Genomic DNA, 18,479 nt, shown 5'->3' with positions numbered 1-18,479 from the left:
CTAGGTCTGGAGTAAAGAAATCTGACTTGAATCCCTGAACAGATAGTCCTGGATCTGATTCCCAGGCTTGACTCAGTCCAGATCAAGGAGATGCAGAGCGCCTTAGATCAAGATGAGGTGAGCCTCCTTGAGGAGGAATCCCGCTGCGCTGTAAATCTTCCATCTACCCTTCTCCAAAGACACTTGCGGCAACTGACCAATAGTCATGTACATTAGGGGAGGGAAAATAACCAGAATTTGGGGTATTACTGCTTACTGGCTCTGAAGTAATGCTGATTCCTAGAACCCAAAATGTCACTGTGGTGTGACAGTCCATGTAGGGCCTAAGAAGTCGGGGAATGAGTGGACTTTTGGCTTGAGCCCAACTCACAGTGGACCTGGTGAAACCCAACCCCAATCCATGATTTTTTTCTGAGTTCTGAAATGCAGAGCTGGAATTCACATATTCAGCAAATGACAGAATCTCCACATTGTTTGAACCCCATATTGCGGAGTAAGGGCTTTATGATAGAAAAGGCCAGGAGGAAGTCCCTAAAACTACTTTTACTTGCCCAAATAGTAAACCAAAGGCAATATAGCATTCTCAGAGTAGTGCCACCACGAAGGCTTTAAACAATGGACAAGTGGTGTTTTCTTCTACATTCCCATTTATTTGGCCTGTGAAGCAAAGCTAGATTTGGGGGAATGATGGGAGATTATAGTGAATTTAATCAGGTCATAGTCCTAATCACATCTGCTCTGCCAAATGAGGCTTCCGTATTGGAGCAAACCAATACCATCCTTGGTGCTTAGTATGCCGCTCTTGATCTGATTAATAATTTTTCTCTTATCTCTCGTAATAAAGACTACAAAAAGCAGTTTGCTTTCCACTGGTGGGGCTAGCAATGCACTTCACTGTCCTATCTTAAGCTGTCATCAACTCTACAGCTCTCTATCATAACCCAGTCTGAAAATATCTTTATTGCCTCTCCATTCCACAAAATATCATCTTGGTCCCTTATACCAATGGTAGTATGTTGATTGGACCTGATAAGTAGAAAGTAGCAAGTATCTGAAGGGTAAGAAATAAATTTCATGAAAGTTTTGGGACCTTCCACCTTAGTGACTCCCTCCTCTGATCTGGGGCATGGTCTAGGTATGTCTTCTAAGGTGAAGAATAAATTGCTACACCTAGCCCTTTTTAATCCAAAGACAAAAACGCAACATTTAACGGGTTTCCAGTTCTCAGTAGGGCCCAGTGAGAGAAGGCTCTGCAACAGGTTCAAGCTGTGCACCAGCCCTTCTGGCACATGAGCCCTTTGACCTAGAATACCCACTGATATTTGCAATGTCTGTGACAGATGGGATGTTGGATGGGGTCCTTGGCAGGATCCTCGGTGAATCATAGTGCAGACCCACAGGATTTGAAGCGACGCTATGCCATCTCCTAAACATAACTGTTGTCCTTTGAAGACATAGCTTCTGGCTTGCTACTGGACCCTGAGAGAGACTGAATGCTTGACTTCGGACTATCAAGTTGTCATGGAACCCGAACTGCTCGTTTCGAACGGGGTATTGTTTGACCCACTAAGCCGTTACGTTGGGCATGCGCAGCAGCACTGCAGTATGAGCGGAAGGAACGTATGTTAACATCCGGCTCAGGCGGGTCCTGAAGGTACAAGTAAGTTGCGTGCGTACCTGGCTCCGATTCCTATGGCTTTCATTCCTATTAATGGTCTCTTCTGTCTCCATCCATACCTCTGGCCTCTTGGGAAGTTCTCTGTGCTCACTATCCTGAGGAAGACAAAAATCAAGCCTGATGACAGAGGGGTTTTCAGGGTATGCCAACAGCACCCAAAAGTGGACACCTGCTGCATCACCACTCCACTCAGGAGAGGCCCTAACGACAGTGGTTATGGGTAATCCTCTCCGGGGTCTGAGCTGGTATAGATTTGCCTTTCCTGCCTGCCGTGTTTCTGGCAAAATCAGCTTCTGTGAACTACGAAATGCCTCATTCATCCTCATGGCATTCCACACAGCATTGCTTTCTGAACAGAAAACTGATTTGATACCAAATGAATAACAGCAATGGGATCAAGCTCATAGAGTTCACTGGGCTTATGATGTTCTCCATCATTTTGAAGCAGTCGGCCTGATGGGACAGGAGAATGGCCTTTTGAAGACTTAGTTGTGGTGCCAGCCGGATGACAACACTTTGCGGGGCAAGAATAATGTCTTACAGGATGCAATACATACAGTGAGTAAGTAACCACCATATGGTGCTTTTTATCTCAGTTCCAAGAATTAAGGGATGGAAATGGAATTGTTGTTCTTACTAATAACTCTAATGGTCCACTAACAAAAACTGTGCTTCCCATTCCCTCAACTTCGTGTGCTGTTGCGTTAGAGGTCTTAGTTCCAAAGGATGAGTGCTTTCACTAGGGATACAAAAATGATTGGAGCAAACTGGAAGCTGACACTAATAACCTGGCCATTTAGGTCTTCTCATGCCACTGAACAAACCACACACACACAAAGTGTCTTACTGTATTAGCTACTTGATTGATCAGGGGGAAACGGTTGCTACTACACAATGGAGACAAAAGGGGACATCTCTGGAATTCAACAGTTCCTCCTCACACTCCTCTTCATACTCCTGTGTGCTATGAAAAAAGTTGACAGAAAGCCACAACAACCCGATATAGCAGGACTGCAAATGATACAGACCCTTCAGGGATGAAGGTTTGGGTCACCCTGGAGGAAAGCTGACTGCTTCCTGAGAGCAGAGAATACTAACTGGGTAGTTGAGAAAGGAGGTCGTAAATGCCAGCTATGACCATGGGAGAATTGTGGAGATGAGGATTGTAGTACTTATGAGTCTATTTTTTCTTTGATATGAATATATTCATACATGTGTGTAAATACACATACCATTTTTTCTTTTCTCCCAGTCTCCCACTATCTAACATAAAATATTAACTTTATACATTAGTATGTAAGTTACAAGATACCAAAGAAGGAGTGAGACCCAGCTATAAGACAAATGGATATCATCTAAAGATGGATCTCATTTGTGTATTCTTTGGGAAGGATCGGTGCCTTTCCAGTTGTATGAGGGGTCGTTACATCTTTTTAAGTGGGAGCATGATTTTGCTATTATCTTCATTTGGAAGTGGTTAAAAGAAGATGTATAGCTGCCAAATTGAAAAAATAGTAGGCTACTCTGAATTGTGCTATTTTCCAGAATTCCTTTTCTGTTATGGGTCTTAGTTAGCGTTGGCCGAAAGAAGAGCCTACGTGAAACCTGGAAGGTAGAAGTGAAGTAGCAAACACTGCTTTCAGAAGCTCGTTGCAGTCAGATACGATGATGGATGGATGCAGCAGTCCCCACTGGGTCCAAGCTTGGCCTCACTCTCCTTAAATTCTGTGATCACCCCACAGAGACCACAGCTTTCCATAGACCTCTTGAAGAGTTCCCTTTTAGTGACCTCACTTGGGCATCTGAATATGATTGGCCTCTTGGATTTCCCTGACAGTTTCAACTTGCCCACTTGCGTCATGTTTTCCAGTTTATTGATATTGATGGTACGGTCCATGCTGAAAGGACATGATAAATGCGCAATTTTTTTCTTTTTATTTACCAATGAATGATTCTCTATTATCTTCCCCAAGTGATCTTTCAGCTTTTTTCCCGACTATCTAAACTCATGGATTTAAACATATTTGATCTGTTCTTATACATTGCAATTAGTCCCCTTAGTGATGTTCAAATTGTCCATCCTTGGCCATCTATCAAGTTCTAATATATAATATTTTCATTATAATTTACTACATAGTATTCTAAAATTCCCATTATTCTTTCTCCTTTCACCCATGCATTATCTAAAAGTATGGCTTCCTTTTAAATATTCAAGACTGTGCATTTTTTAACTTATTTTAACTTATTTTTAATTGACATCTTACTTAGTTGCATTGTGCTTCAAAGATTACTATCATTTGAAACCAATATTTTTAAATTTGCTGAGATGTCTTATTTGTCCATGTATAGAGGTCTACAGATATTTTAAGTTTTGTGAGCTGTATTTTTTCTCTCTTTATCAATTTTTACTTTATATAATTTGATATTATTTTATTAGGTATATGTAAGTTTAGAATTTTTGTATCTTCTTGTTGAATTGAGCTTTTAAAAAACTATTATGAGTCTCTCCCTTTATAGTTAATCATTTGTAGTCTTAACACATATTACTTCTGATAAAAATATAGCCACATCAGCTTTCTTTTGGTTCATAGTCGCCTGTTATATCCTTCTTTGTCTTTTTATATTCAAGCTTTATTTGTTTTCTTATTTTTGGTGGTTTTCTTGAACATTGAATAATTAGATTCAAAAAATTCAGGGTATGGGTTGTGGTGAGCTCTGTGTATTGTGTAAGACTGCTGAATCACAGACCTGTACCCCTGAAACAAATAATACATTATATGTTAATAAAAAAATAAAAATAAATGGAAAAACAAACAAACAAAAACCCTGAAAATTCTTACTGACATTACCTCCTTTTTTAATTACGAGCATACTTGATTTGTATATTGGGATTACAGATTTATCCGGATTTGTTTATACAATGTCATTTTAAATGTCTATCTGTCTCACTTTTTCTGTTTCTTTTTTTTTTCTTTTTATAGCAGACACAGTAACGATCAGTAACTATTCCACATGCTGTCCTATCTGAACACTTGCATTTAGGGGAGGCAACATGAACAATCCCAGGCAATAGAAATGAAAGTGACATATGCCATTTCTGGTGCAAAGATGGGAAGGGTGGGTTTGGGTTCTCCACATGTTCTTTTATCCTGTTGCTACAGCTTACAACATGCTGGAGGGCAAAACCTTCATCAGTCAAGTCCTTCAACGACTGTGCAGAGCAGACTCTCCTACCAGCCTGCACTGGTGCGCAGCAAGAGTGAGAGGGAAGCTTGGTTTGTGTTATGTCAGTGAGATAGTAAAGTTTATTGATCATCATAGGATAAAGTAGCCTATTGTGACCAATATGTTATCTTAAAATCTTTGGAATGGTTGAGGGTTTTTTTTTTTCTTTCCTTTTTCATTCTCCTCTCCCCTTGGTTTGTATTTGGTCCATTTTTATTTATTTTTTGTTTAGTGTGCATGTATGGGGGGTGTGCATGCGTGTGTGTGTGTGTGTGTGTGTATGTAGATTTCCAGTACTGTTTGGGAGCCTAGTATGGCGTTAAAGGTGTGTTTTCTTCAGGATCCTGTTGTTTTATTTGTACAGCCAGATCCTTCAGAGTGTCTGGAGCTCACGCTACTGCAAGTAGAATCACTTCTTTTTCTTGCAAATACACAGGTGCCCAGCACCAGTCTCCAGGAACACACGCCAGGTTTAGCAAACCTGCTGTTGTTGGCCAGATGTGTTTCTGAATTCAAATACTTTGGATTTAGAAAAGTAATAGAGTGCACCTCCAAATCAAACATTTAAATAAGTCAGCTGCCAAACATGTGAGTATTCAGAATAAATAGGATAAGTAGAGATAATTAACTAGCCTCCAGTGGTTGACATCAGTTTCTGACACCAAATTAGTTATGGAAAAATTTGTTTTCCAAGTTTTCTGGATTACGAATAAGGGATTCTTGCCCTGTGTTTCTTTAAACAGGCTACAAAGTGATTAACTAGCTTCTTAGTGATATTCTAGTTCTAAGAATCAATTCTGGCCACTTTATTGACATTAGTGTTTTTCCAAGCCTCTTTAGCAACAATGCATTTCATATTGTCTTTTCTTTAAAGATATATTTATTTATTTTAGTGGGGGTAGGGGCCGAGGGAGAGGGAGAGAGAAACCCAAGCAGACACCACACTGAGCACAGAGCCTGATGCAGGGCTTGATCTCACGACCCTGAGATCACGACCTGAGCCAAAACCAAGAGTGGGACCCTTAACTGACTGTGCCACATGGGTGCCCCATCATATTGTCTTTTACTAGCAATATCAAAATCACCAAATGGAGGCCGGTCATTTCCTGGTGACCCCATTTCAGCATAATTTTCATTGATTATAAATTTAAATTTTGGATACAAAATTATAAGGATATTTATTACATTAACATGCTTTCATACCAGATCAGCTGAAATAGTGGAAAGATCTGGAAATTATAACGTATAAAGGATACCTGAAGAAACCAAGTACTTTACGGAGTAGAAAATCATGGAGACTATCAGGTATATTAAGAACTTTTAGAATTTTCAAAGGAAATTTAGAGGCCTCTTATCCTGACCTTCTGCCCAATATAAGAATCCCATCCTGAAGTGGATAATCACTGATCTCTTCTGGAACAAGTGAGTTCACTACTTTTTAAGGCATGCCTCCACATTAATTTAACTGCTAAACTGACAGGGAGTTTTCCCTTATACTGAGAAGCTTCTTGCTCTTAACCACAATCCATCCAGGACAGACGCACGTGCGCGCGCGCACACACACACTTTGTTTTCTCCAGGATAACAATACCCAGTTCTCTCAAAATATGCAAGAACAGAAATGTTCAAATTGCAAGTTTCAGACCTGATATCCAGAAGTGGAGGTGACAAAATGATAGAATAAAACTCATAATAAGAAAGAATTTTCTGAGGGGTGCCTGGGTGGCTCAGTCAGTTAAGCATCTGCCCTTGGCCCAGGTCATGATCTGGGGTCCTGGGATCCAGCTCTGCATCGGGCTCCCTGTTCAACAGGGGGTCTGCTTCTCCTTCTCCCTCTGCCCCTTCCCCCCAACACTCATGCTCTCTTTCTCTCAAATAAATAAATAAAATCTTTATTAAAAAAAAAGAATTTTCTGACTTAAGTTTTTCAATAAAGAAGCATACTCCTTTCCAGTGTGGAGAACATCTCATTTGTAGCAGAGATAGAGCAGAATGCGGGACCATTTGATCTGAAGAACTTTCTGCCATGAGAGAAAAGCATGCTGACTTCTGGGTTTCTCCCCACTTCCAGAACTGCTTGAATCTTTGATTCTACATGGTTGGGAAATGATGAAACAAAACTTCTCTTCCAGTTCTTTCTTCCTCCCCTAATGAATCATTGACCTCACATTAAATCATCCTTCCTAAGAAAAGTTCTGAGTTTGTTATACCCAGCTGTCTTTTAGTCAGTTGTGAACTTTTTAAAAGGCAATTTTTACAAAATTTCCAGCAGAGGTGCCAAATATTGATTCATGGTTGCCAGATAGAATGTGTGTCCTGTTCTAATCTGTAGTGAAGTATGTTTCATAAAGTCAAATTAGATTCCAAATAACATTTTTTATATTTTGAGTTGGTATAGACATGATCGTATGGCTTTTATTGAGGATGACTCTTTTCTCATGTGATACATTATTGCTTTGTTGTCAGAAATACTGTTGGCAATTTAAAAATAAAGAAGATTTAAAAACAAAAAATACTGCTAGAAAAGGTAGATATACTATAAGATACTTAAAGTTGTACAGAAAGGCATCACAAAGGGTGAGAGCTACAATACACAAATCTCATTAAGCACCCAATAAAATTCTGTAGAAGCCTTCTTATATTACATGATCTGGATTGGGTATCGGTTGACAATTGATTAATTGGAAAACCTGCTTAAAATAGCACACACATTTCTGAAGCCTGTATTTTATCTTAAAATATAAACTGTACACATATTTTGCTATAGAGCCAAAGTTTTTAATTTTGAAAACTTTCATTATTTTTTGTTTCTAAACATGGGTCTGTGGATCACAGTAGCACATCTTTCATAAACTACACCCATAATTCCTGGTCTATGATTTCTTGCTTGAGTTTCTTTACAGGGAATCAAGAACTTCAAATCACATATAAAGTAATTCAAGTGCAGAATCCTAGACTTTGCATTTTTCTTTTTCAACCTTTTATAGTTGCCTCCCCACAACCAAATCAACAGCTAGTTCGAGTACTCAACCCCTTTCTAGTCTTTGCATATCTTGAACTTAGTTTTCACAGAAACCACAACTCTTTCTCTTTTTACAGTGTCATCAGTTTATTCAATATTTAATTAATTTAGATCATTAAAACAATAAGTATGATGGGTGGAAATCAGTCTGGGAACAAATAGGAGTGCTTGATATACAGAGAACCTCACTGGAGGGAGCAGACGTGCCCAGAGCATGCTAGAGTGCTTGGCTGGCATGGGTGTGCCATGGGCATTTGTCAGCATGTTTAAGGGAAGGAATGAGAAGCATAGGTTAATCTAGAGAGCAGGTAAAGAGGAGTTTCCTTAAGAAAACTACTATATAGTCAGATGTGCCCAAAAATACAATGCGGGGGTTACTGGCATGATCGTGGCTAGCTCTCAGGGTACCTTTGTGTGAGTTAGAAGAAGACATTCCCCCAGTGCAGGGTTTAATGGGGAAGTGTGGGCTAAATCTCAGCCTCCATTCACCCCCTCTGCGTGGTGCCACTTGGATGAGCCTTTTGTGTAGGGTAGGACTTACATAACCCATACAGCAGCCCGGGCTCCTGGGACAGAAGATGCATTACAACTGGGGGGAACGGAGAGGGGCTGCTCTGCAGGCATGCACAAAAAGATGGGACAGAGAAGCAGGAAGGATGGGAGAGAGTGACCTATAAGGTAGGAAGATGTCAGTCCTGGGAGAGATTTTGTGACAACTAATGGAGACGGTCTTGCCTAGCCAACCCACAGATCATGTTACCTGTGGGAGAAAATTCTTTTAGCAGAAAGGCCAGTATGTTCTCTATTCATTTTGCCACAGGCTTCTGGACTGCTCGCAGCTCCACCTCCCCTGCTACTCCACTTCCCCTGCTACTCCACCTCGCCTGCTACTCCACTTCCCCTGCTACTCCACCTCCCCTGGTACTCCACTTCCTCTGCTACTCCACTTCCCCTGCTACTCCACCTCTCCTGCTATTCCACTTCCCCTGCTACTCCACTTCCCCTGCTACTCCACCTCCCCTACTACTCCACTTCCCCTGCTACTCCACCTCTCCTGCTACTCCACTTCCCCTGCTACTCCACTTCCCCTGCTACTCCACCTCTCCTGCTACTCCACCTCCCCTGCTACTCCACTTCCCCTGCTACTCCACCTCCCCTGCTACTCCACTTCCCCTGCTACTCCACCTCCCCTGCTACTCCACTTCCCCTGCTACTCCACCTCCCCTGCTACTCCACTTCCCCTGCTACTCCACCTCCCCTGCTACTCCACTTCCCCTGCTACTCCACCTCCCCTGCTACTCCACTTCCCCTGCTACTCCACCTCCCCTGCTACTCCACTTCCCCTGCTACTCCACCTCCCCTGCTACTCCACTTCCCCTGCTACTCCACCTCCCCTGCTACTCCACTTCCCCTGCTACTCCACCTCCCCTGCTACTCCACTTCCCCTGCTACTCCACCTCCCCTGCTACTCCACTTCCTCTGCTACTCCACTTCCCCTGCTACTCCACCTCTCCTGCTATTCCACTTCCCCTGCTACTCCACTTCCCCTGCTACTCCACCTCCCCTACTACTCCACTTCCCCTGCTACTCCACTTCCCCTGCTACTCCACTTCCCCTGCTACTCCACTTCCCCTGCTACTCCACTTCCCCTGCTACTCCACCTCTCCTGCTACTCCACCTCTCCTGCTACTCCACCTCTCCTGCTACTCCATTTCCCCTGCTACTCCACCTCTCTTGGCTATTCCACTTCCCCTGCTACTCCACCTCTCCTGCTACTCCACTTCCTCTGCTACTCCACCTCCCCTGCTACTCTCCCTGCCCTGCTTCTCTACTTCCTCTACCACCACTGCTCCAAATTGCCCTAAGAAGATTGCTAAGAAGATCACTAAGTCAATGGACTTTCAGAACTCTCCTAACTGACCTTGGAGGTTTTTTCTGCTCCATTCAAAAATTTCTTTACCTATTAGATGATACCTCTAGCTCCTTTCACAGATGACAGGACCTTTCATTCTAGAATTCATTATGAAAAACAACATGAAAATGCCTCGTCGACATAGCACATCGTAAAGTTTATTCATACTCAAGTGTTAAGAGTCGATGAATTAACAAGCATGAATGACTGACAAGGAAAAGAAATAAAAGAGCAAGTCTCTTAAAGCAAAGAGGGAAGACCAAGAAGAGGGTGCTACAGAAAGCAAACGAAAATCCCTCAGTTTTGCAGTAGTATTCATCTTCAACTACTCCTGGACAGAGAGGAGTTGACTATGAAGTTGATTTGTCTCATTTATTTTACTTCCTGACTTGTGTTCTCCTTGCCCTTTGATATTAGAGATCAACCTTTGAGCTCTATGACACCACTAAAACTTCCAATGAGCCTTGAAGAGTTTTTATAAACACAAGTACTATTAAAATAAGGCAGCTAATTATAAGGCAGTTCATTTAGTGAGGGGTCAGTCTCTCTTTTTTTTAACTGTAGAACGTAAACACTGAAAGGGATGGATCCTTCTCTTTACTCTCATCACCCTGAACCTGTCCTGATCTGTATGTACCCTCATAGGGAGATCACTGCCAATGTGTCTGTGACTGTCCCCATCCTGTCATCTGTGGTTTTTAACTTGCTTCAGTGCACTTTGTTTCACTGTTGGAAAGCTCCTTGCCTGTGCATGGCTGTTCACACATTTCATGAAACACTTTCATCATTTGAAATAAATAATCATGTCTTGTCACATTGCCTGTCTTTTAAAAACTCTTTAATGCTAGGAACCTAGCTCTCTTTCCTCTCTCATTAGAATTTGAGTATTAACAGCAATAGGTAGAGAGCATCCTTTGTTCCGGGGTTCTCACACTTTAAAGGTGTGTCACTCAGAGGGCCGGTTATGACACAGATTACAGGGCGTCGTCAGTTAGGTCTGGGACGAGACCTATGAATTTTTATTTCTAACAAGTTCTCCTGTGCTGCTGCTGCTGCTGACCTGGGAAGAACACCTTAAAAATCAGCGCAAGCACCTCGCTTCACAACTGAGGAAACTGAGTCTTAGAGAATTGAAGTGATTGGCTCGCAGCAACCCAGCCCATTAGTGGCAGTGCCCAGGCCTGCTGATTTTCATGCGCTAATTACACAGGAATCTTTTTTTTTTTTCTTTAAGGTTCTCAGCTGTCTACATTACTCCCTCCATATTGTGTTGGCACCAGCCAGGATCTCAAAAACCATTTTGCTGCTTCTCTCTATTAATCTTTATAGTGTAGTCACACAACAACATCCAGTGTGAATTCTATAGACTCACAGCAGAACCAGTCCTACGATCCGCAACCCATGCCCAGGAAAAGTCCCGTGCCTAGGTCTTGGTTCATATTTCTTTTGAGAAAAACTTTTGCTGAACGCTTAAACAGCAAATTCTTGGTAAAATTCCCCAGGTTGCATTTTGGTTTCAGGAAGATTCTTTTCTTCCTTCCTTCTCTCCCTTCCCTCCTTCCTTCCTTTCTTTTTCTTCTTTCTTTCTTTCTTTCTTTCTTTCTTTCTTTCTTTCTTTCTTTTTCTTTTTCTTGCAGAGTCCAGTTGTTTTAGATAATTGTTTCAATCTTCTGCTAGTAAGTTCTCAGGCAACCTTGAGAAATCTCAGCCTCCCTTCACACAGCTTCTGTTGTTGTTCAAAAGAAATAAAGCTGAAGAAGAAATCTCTTACGATGTCTAAATATTTTTTCTGATCAGTTTTGATTTTAGTCGCGATTTTGCTCCTTTTTTCTATCCATGGCTGCTTTCCAGCAAGGCTCTCATCTCTAGAGGGGCAGAGAAACTGGGTGCCTCCCTTGCTGTCTCCTCACCTTTCCCCAGCTCTCCATGGGAGCCTCTCTCCTGTGCCCTTATTATGCATGGAATCTTTCCCTTCCTTCCACTTCCTCCCATTAATAATTTCCTACCCACATCTCTCGGAGTGCCAGCCAGGGGGCCTCTCTAGCTTATCCGCTGGTTGACATCATTCTTGTCTCTTCCTGCTCAAAACATAATTTCCTCAGATTGTGTGTTTCCTTTCCAAATCTCTTTGGGAGAAAGTATGAGCCAGAGAAAGAAATGTATGGACAGAGCACCCTTAGATCAGCTCTATTAGCCCTGTTATGTCAGAAAAAGTGGCGTGGACAGGTGAGTCACTCAGCTTCTCCACTTCTCACTCCCCTAGCTGCGACACCTGAACAGGGCGATGGGGCCAGGGTTGCCAACTCCAGTGCTGCCAACAGGGTCTGGGCACGTTACAGAAACAAGTTGCAGCAGGGCTGGGGAGCTGGGGGATCCATGCAATGTCCCAAGGGCATTACTGCTGCTGGCTCTCGTTCTGGCCTCGGGGGTGGGGGGTGGGGATATGCTGGCCAGGCCGAGTTGCCAGGTCTTCTCATTTTTCAAGAGTGAATCTAGGTTGTTTTTTTTTTTTTTAAAGATTTTATTTATTCATTTGACGGAGAGAGACAACAGCGAGGGAGAGAGACAACAGCGAGAGAGAGAGAACACAAGCGGGGCGGGGGGGCGGAGTGGGAGAGGAAGAAGCAGGCGCACAGCAGAGCAGGGAGCCCAATGTGGGGCTCGATCCCAGGACCCTGGGATCAGGCCCTGAGCCAAAGGCAGACGCTTAACAACTGAGCCATCCAGGCGCCCCTGAACCCAGATTTTTAAAAACTGTGAGACCTCCCTTTTTTAATGTGGATAACTGATTCACAAAATGAATGAAACAAAGCACATCTCGTCTTTGAGCCAGATTTGGCCCAGATTGCCAGTTTGTGACCTTCAGATGTCATGGGATCCTTCAGTTCCTGGCAAGTCTAACATTTCATGACTTTTTTCTGTACTCTCTTTCTCCTTCTGTAGCTGCAAGCAGATGATGGACAGATCTAGGAGGTGGCAGAGCCACAAGGTGGGGAAAAAAACCTGGATTTCTGAATTACCAAATGGAAGAAAGCTTCCAAGGACCAGGAACACCCATCCTGGCCTGTGATGTCAACGAGAAATAAACTTTGATTTTAATTAAGGTATATGATGCCAGCATGTATTTGTTACCACAATTAACGCGATCCTAACTCACACACTCTCTTATCTGGGTTGTTCTAAGGATCAAAGAAAGTATTTTATGTAAAGCTCTTAGAGGAGTGTATGACATGTAATAAGCATTAAGTGGATGTGAGCTATTCTTATGATTTAGAATGGCCTTTAAAAGTAGCCTTAGAGGGGATGAGCTTCAACTTTTATCTTCAGAACTTAGAACGTTATGCTAGAAAATCCTGAGGGTCAATCAGTCCAGGTTCTGTCATTTAGGGATAAGTAAACTAAGTCCCTGAGAGGCTGAACTGCTTGCCATGAAATCACTTTACCAGTCGGAAGTACTTCAGTGTGGATTTGTCGATCTATTTTAGCCAGGAAAAGCCGGCTGCTATAGGAATGAGACTGGAGGCGGAGAAGGGGTGTAGATGGTTTTGGAGTTGGGTCATTACTTGTAAAGGAAGGCTTGGGGCTCTTGGCAGCCAAAAAAAGGAACAAAGGGATACTTGGTGAGAGGGGCGGAAGAGGCAAGGATGAACTACACGACATTTGCATCCCATTACCAAATATAATGATTCGTCCAAAGTTGCTTAGTAAAGGGTAATAAATATATTTTGGATAGCCTTTAGCACCAAGTCCCTTCTCTGCAAAGGACCCCAGAAAAGGCTGTGTTGAAGAGGTGAGTCTAGGTGGCCATGCTGATGAGGGCATCCGGCTCCTCTCCCCCGGCTGATGGCAACAGGCATGTACACCTCACCCACGCTGAGACCGTCGGCAGCTTCTCTTAGATCCCGTGTGGAATTGGCTTTCTGAGAGTTTGTGTTAGCTGCTAAAAGCTGATCTGTTACGTAGCATCATGCCTGGAGTCAGTTTTAGGGCCCAGAAAAAGCCACGTGCAGGCCAAAATCAGAGAACAGCAGAAATTTTGAATACATGAAAGGATCTGGTCTGCAGAGATAAGAATGGAGCAGATATTCCAAAATTACCGAACAGAGGCCGTGTGGCTGCAGGACGCATGGTGCTCTGTCCCCGGCCTGACAGCTCACCCGTTCCCAGCCTTCGCTCCCAGGAGGCCGGGTTCAACAGCGATTTCGAGAGTTCTCTCTGTCCTTAAAAAGAGACCCACCTTTTAAAAACCCGCGCTACCTGAGTTAGTTTCTGTCCCTTCAGTCAAGGAAATCTCTTAACCATATTTGTTTACTTATTTCCAAGTAACCCAAGAAAAAGTTCACCTCTGTCCAGAGAGAAGGAGTTACGAAAGCAACTGCAGCTGCTTTCCTCCAGGTTCTAGTTTTAAGAGACTGGATGTGATGCTCTTTTGAACAGGCTAATTTCCTAGGGTCATCTTAGTAGTGATTTGAATTGCTGGGATTGAAATTTTCATTTTTCTACCATAAGAGATCTAATAAATCAAATTTTTAAATATTATCATATACAGAGTTTTGGGGGTGGGGGAAGGGTGGAAAGGGAGTTTTCTTAGCATAATAGTAACATATGTTCATTGTGAAAACTTTTAATAATATAAATAAAGAAAAGAAAAAATTCTAAAAAAGGAAATCACAGTTTTACCACTAACAAACAACCATCATTAATTTTTAGGACAAAATTCCAATGATGCTGAAAATATAATCACATTAGTATCTTGAATTGTCCTCAAAAATTCCTGTGATTTTACTGGTTATATTCCTGTATATTCATATATGTCTGTACTCATAGACATTTTCCCCCCAGAGCTCACCGAGGACTAGAATTTGATTCAGTGCGAAATGCTTTTGAAATCAGACTTCTTTATTTTTTCTGATAACCAATAAATGCATTTGCTTTATTCAGTTCCTTTGTTCTTTAGGAAATGAATAGAAATGGTATGTAATCGAGATACTCTGCATGTCATAGAGACAAGGAGATTTAAACCACGTCCTTAATTCTTTGTGTTCTCTCACCTGTTTCTTATCAGCTATTAAATGGAAGCAGATTTTTTACTTCCTAGCTGTCCTCTCGTGTTTCCTGTTAAGACACGAAATCTAAAATGACTTCAATTCCCAAAGCATCTTCTTGGTCATTCTAGAATCATGATCTGTTTCATCCCTTCCTTATTTTGGGCTTTTCTTTCTCTCACCTCTGTTCATTTTCCAAGATCAGATACTTCATTCTATTTTCCCTTGGGGCTAACATTTATTACCTTTGTTCCTCTGATCATTTTCCCTTGTTGGGAAATTAATTGACTCTCTCATTTTATTTGCCACATTTTTAAAATGAATTATCCTGATCCCTCGTTACTTGCTCCTCACACCAGGGATTTCTTGTTTTAGTGAAAAATCCTACTCTTTTAACAATCAAAGTAGGAATAGAGCTCTGAGCTCTGAATGCTTTGCTTTCTTTCACACTTACAATTTTCACCATTAGCCTTACTTCTCTCTGTTTTCTATGAATAAAGGGGATACAGTCAAAATGCTAAATTTTCTAAAATCTAGTGATTCTCTGCTGTGGTTTTCTGAGTTCTTTCCACTCTTAATTCCAAACTTTTTTGGAGGGGCCCCTTTTAGGAAGACAACATTCTCTTGATTGGCTGCCAGCAGCTGATGTTCCCACTCTGCATAATCATTATCATTTTTTTAAACCAGGACTCACAGTTTATTTGTTATGTGAACATTCAAGCTAGTGCGTTTGCTGGGAGACTGAAGGATTATCTACGTCATCTGGTTACACTTGACTGGCTGGCCTTATAACTGAATTATATTTTCGGAACTTCCAGCTACTCTCCGTGGCTGGGACAAGTGGACTATAAGAAAGTCCTTCTATATTCATCCTGTGAACAGATATTTATGGAACTTTATGTGCTGGGTACTGTTCACCTATGAATAGAATGGACATGACCCCTGTTCTCAAGGAACTCATGGTCTCATGGGAAAGATGAACAGATGTGTTGCAAGGTACGGTGTTAGCATCTGTGACTGGGGCAAGCAGAGTGCTAGAGGACGTGGGGCATGACAGAGAAAGGTTACGTGTGCTAAGACTTGAGGGAAGAGAAAAGGTAAGCAGAGAGAAGAGTATTCTAGAAAGAGAAAAGAACTGACAAAAAGTTACAGAGGCATGACAAGGGAAGTTACAGAGGCACGACAAGGGATGTTTAGGGGAACTCCCCAAATTTGATGTAACTGGTGATGGTGTCTGCTCCCTGGGGTGTGGAGGGTTCGGGGGATGTGGGTGAACATGTAATCCGACTAGAAATGGTCGGTGTGCCATGCTGAAGAGTTTGCACAGTAACCTGGAGCTGCTGAGAATTCCTGAGGAATTTTAAGCAGACACGTAACGATCAGATTTGTGATCCAAAGGAGTGCTGTCACAGTGGGGCACGCTGACATGGCCGACATGGCGCAGGGGGCCCGTTTTCACAGGTATAGAGGAGGGTTCTCACAGAAGCGAAGCCTACCACCAGGGAAGGTCAGAGGGGCCAGCACCGCCCACCACCTCCTGAACATTTACCTTTCTCTCCTCCTCTGCTCTTCTTCCTATCCCCTCAGTCTCCTCCTCCTCTTAAACATTCTCTTAAGAAGCTCTTCAAACTTAAATGGTTTGAAGGTAGTCTTTTAAAAATGTCAGTAAAAACATCCTGATTTAGTTGTGAATGCCTTGTCTTTTCTTTATGGTTAATGTTAAATTACTTACTGGCTGAATTACCTTTCATGGATGCTTAAAGCTCCTGCTTTCCCTCTTGCCACCTGAAATTCTTTATCACTATCCATTATTACCATCAAAACAAGGAAGGGGAAAACAGAAATTCAAGTAAATTGATTTTACTATTGACTTGTGGTCCTTGTAGTGAGTTTATCAGTGGAATATAAAAGCTACAAGTGACCTTAATGTTTTTCGTAATGTCTTTTAAACTGTAGCTTATAATCCATGGGTAGGTCATGAAATCAATATAACAGGTCATAACCTGCATTTTAAAAACAGAAAGAAACAGGACATAACCTAATAGAATAGAAAATATCAGAGTTCCCTGAATATACTAAGGGTTGATATAATTATGTGAAACTTTTATTTCAGTTACAGGCATATATGTTTATTCATGCAGATAATATAAAATATGTGTCTTACTATGGGTGGTAATCAAAGATATTAAAACTTTAAAAATAAAACACAGTTTAAAAAAAGTTTGAAGAACACTGCCTAAGATCAACTTTTTTTCCACTCTGAAGGAAAAAATTGAGGAGCAGAAAAGTTGACTTTTCCAAGTCCACGATTTAGTGGCTACTGCAAGATTTGAACTCAGGTCTCCCAACAGTCTGATGTTCTCTGAACCAAAATTGATTAACTGCCTAAGATGAGGACTGGAGATGGAGGATTTCATTTACTTAATCTACCCTTGAGACCACATCGTAAAAGACAATCAAATGTTCACAATGCTTCGTTATCTTAGTATTTATGAGGAAATGTCATGGGGTTTTTTTGTTCTTTTATTTTTGTTTTGGGGTTTTTTTCCCACTTTGTATCATAGATGAGCACTAGACTTTGATAGGTTTATGCCCTCATTATCCTTTTTTTAAAATTCTTTTTTGTGGATGACTTTGATATATATTCATATTTATATATTGAATAAAAATAATCTAGTTCTTACCATTTCTTAGCTGAATGGCTGAATAATTATGTAGGTCTTTTCTTTCATATTCCATAACCATCTTGAAAAATACACATTTCAGGAGATTTAGAGGCATTTTCACCTAAACTCAGGGAAACGTTAGGTATACCTCAAAGCTCCTCTAACTTTAGGGTTCTACTGCTTTAACCTTTCTAATGAGTTTGTTTAGATTTTCTCTTTTTTTTCCCAAGAAATTAAACTCTTCTTTTTTCTTCACACAGTATTCTATGACTTAATTTCAGGAAGGCATAGAGGCACAGCAAAGAATGCTGACTTAGGAATCGAGAGACCTGAGTCCTGGTCCTTTTTGTCATCCAATTTATTCTTCAAATTTTAGCAGGTCCCATAACATCTTTGAGCCTTGGTTTCTTCATTTGAAAGTGACGCTAGATTATCTATGAATTGTTGTAATCACTTAGAATTTCCTAAGCATGTGGAAGTTATGGATTTATTTCCAAATATGAGAGAAACTATTGCTCTAGGAATTTGCACATGAATATAAAGAGAATGTTTTTGTGTAAAATTGTATGAAGTTCCTGGATTTTTATAACCCACTTATAGATTCACAGTTTCAAAAACCTGCTTTAAATAACTTCCTATATGTCATACAATGTGCCCGATTCTCTTCATTTCCTTTTTCGAACTTCCTAAGGAATTTCTGATTTGCTTCCTTCCTGTTTCCTTAAGGATATCCTCCAGAGTTCAAGGACTTCTAAGGCTGGCTGGACACGTGAGCAAGCTAGACCGTCCGTCTCATTTTCTCGCAATCTATTGCCTTCACTCATCAGTGTGTCTCATTTGTCCATGTAGTAACTCAATAGTGCTTTTTGAGCAATGACAGGAACAATACCTCCTTAAAATTCATATCTCATCTAAGAATCCTTTATTCGTT

At 41.4% G+C, this 18,479-nt stretch overlaps 1 long non-coding RNA gene across 1 annotated transcript; it reads left to right on the top strand.

The window, feature by feature from the left end:
• Positions 1-1,606: 1,606 nt before the first annotated feature.
• Positions 1,607-12,832, top strand: LOC109490497. Its single transcript, XR_004621436.1, has 3 exons — positions 1,607-1,660; positions 2,124-2,240; positions 12,781-12,832. It is a non-coding gene; the product is annotated as an uncharacterized LOC109490497 (long non-coding RNA).
• Positions 12,833-18,479: the final 5,647 nt, after the last annotated feature.

The sequence above is a fragment of the Ailuropoda melanoleuca genome, chromosome 16 (genome assembly GCF_002007445.2).
Source record: "Ailuropoda melanoleuca isolate Jingjing chromosome 16, ASM200744v2, whole genome shotgun sequence".
Classification (NCBI taxonomy): Eukaryota; Metazoa; Chordata; class Mammalia; order Carnivora; family Ursidae; genus Ailuropoda; species Ailuropoda melanoleuca.
Note: the sequence above shows the minus strand (reverse complement) of the source record. Positions and strands in the feature narration are given on the sequence as shown.